Source organism: Gekko japonicus, unplaced genomic scaffold (genome assembly GCF_001447785.1).
Source record: "Gekko japonicus isolate JY-2015 unplaced genomic scaffold, Gekko_japonicus_V1.1 scaffold1784, whole genome shotgun sequence".
Taxonomy (NCBI): Eukaryota; Metazoa; Chordata; class Lepidosauria; order Squamata; family Gekkonidae; genus Gekko; species Gekko japonicus.
The window spans coordinates 253,375-255,535 of record NW_015168101.1 but is presented as its reverse complement, the minus strand read 5'-3'; the positions used below and the strand labels follow the sequence as shown (position 1 = coordinate 255,535).

Sequence of the window (2,161 nt, the reverse complement as noted above, 5' to 3'; positions counted from 1 at the left end):
TTTCCCTAGGCTATTAACAAAGCGGTTTTATCTTTTCTTAGCTGTTTTATGGTCTGCTCCTAGCCTGAAGGCTGTTTTATCAATATATCTTTAGATGGCTGTGTTTCTTTCATGTTGCTTATATGCCCTGTCATATTTTATTGACCTGTTTTTATGGGTTTATCTTATATTTACTAGTTAGTATTTTTAATGTTTTAATTGTGAGCTGCCTTGCAGAGGAAGCATACAAATTCTATAAATAAATAAATAAATAAATAAAGTCTCTGAGAGTTCTTGAAGGGAAATGATCAAAATTGCAATTTAAGAAAGGAAGACGAGGGCACATGCCATATAGGATTTTGCCACAGGAGCACTTCTATTTCTGGTCAACTCAGTGGTGCCAGGCAGGGGCTATTGCTATAAATAATTAAAAGGCCTACAAACTAGCTATGCTTACCAAAGGGCCAAATCCTTTTGCTTCAGCAATAATAAATGAATAAAATGAACAGTGATTATCCTGTCTCAGTATTACTCATTATTACAGTATAACTTAGGACTGGGGGTGGAACCTGAGGAGGGACCTAAGCAGGCTATAATGCTATAGAATCTACCCTCCAAAGCAGTTGTTTTCTCCAGGGTAGTAGTTTGGAGTCAATTGTAATAGCAGGGGATCTCCAGGTACCCCCTGGATTTTGGCAACCATAATGATACTGCTTATTGTGACATATGCAATCAATATATCACAACTTCTCTTAGAATTGATTATTTTTTTCCTTTTACGATTGCACTCTGAGTATATTCAAAAACATCAGATTTGAACCTTTTCCTCCTTTTTTTCCTCCAGATTTGAACACCATTTCCTCCGCTTTGCTACAATGTATTCCGCCCTCTTCTGAAATCTAAAATGCCCTGATTGATACCGAGTTTTCCAGACCTCAGGTTTAAGTGTGGTATCTACTTATTTATGTTACAGTTAATCCAAAAACAAATAAAGTAAAAAACAAAGGAATAAAATAAAAATGCACAAAGAACACTTACCTCAGCATGTACCTATGTGACCTCCCTTTTCCCATCCAGTTGGTCTCTGCTGAGGGGTTCCTTCATTCCATAGCCCTTTGCATTCAAGGCCTGCTTTTGATAACTTCTGAAGGGAAAAAACAGGGCATTGTGCTTAGTTCACATTCTTAGCAACAATGGCAGGGCTTGTGAGGTCTGAAGCTCAATTCTTTCCAAATTGTTTGGTGAAATGGCAGCTCCACTTCCACCTATTCTTTCCTGACTTGTCTTCCTGCCTCCAGAAGAGCTTTTTCCGTTTCTTATGCTATAAATAGGGCTTCCACAACACAACCTAGAGCAGCAAAGGCATCAGGAAATGCAAGGAAAGCAATGAGCTGACCTCCCCCATGTTTGTCATGATATGAAATGAAACATTCAGACAAGTCATATTATGCTTACTGATATAACACCAGAGGTACAATTTCATTGCTCTCCATATGGAATCTCTTTTTCCTGGATCTTCCAGTCAAGTCTCACCAACAGCACTGTGCCACATTGTAAAGAAACTAATTTTTAAAAATCTGCTTTAATTGCCTGATTTTCCCTGTCACACGATTTGGGATTTCTTTTTTCCCCTTTTTTTGAAATCCCTGGAGGGATATTTTTTATTATTTTTTTATAAGACTACAAAACTACAAAGAAAATATAAGGGAAGGGGATTACATCTAAGGCTAAAGGATAGATAACCACACTACACTAAAAACCCAAGAGGAGGAGATCATATCTGTGTTAATCTAAGTGTTATTAATAAAACTGTTAGTACAACAATATACTTGTAGAGTTCTTGTTTCTCGGCTTCATTGTTAGTATGTTAGTTGTTGTGAGAGAACTTTCTGAGCATCTTATTATTATTTGCTTCAAAAGGCAATTTTCAGAGTCCTTCTGCCTTTACTTCGGTTTTCTGTCTCTGAAATCATATGTAACTTTCGTTGCGCCTGCACCTGTTCCAGAGGTAGCAGAGTCACTTGATTTCGATTCTTCATCTTTGGATTCTTCCTCCAATCCCAACTGGCATCTCAAAAATTCTTTGGCTATAAAAATGGAGTCAATCTTTTCTCTTTTGTCGTTGATTTTAAAGATGACACCCTCTGGGATCGCCCACCTGTACGAAATTCCATTGGTTTGA

The 2,161-nt window shown here is 37.5% G+C and overlaps 1 protein-coding gene across 2 annotated transcripts in view; it reads right to left on the bottom strand.

The window, feature by feature from the left end:
- The window catches only part of RASGRP3 (RAS guanyl releasing protein 3), an 82,647-nt gene extending 81,370 nt beyond the window's left edge, over positions 1-1,277 (bottom strand). For both annotated transcript variants that reach the window (XM_015414789.1, XM_015414791.1), the window contains exon 1: positions 1,018-1,277. The gene's annotated coding sequence lies outside the window, so the exon portion shown is untranslated. The remainder of the gene's footprint in view (positions 1-1,017) is intronic.
- Between the last annotated feature and the right edge of the window lie 884 nt (positions 1,278-2,161).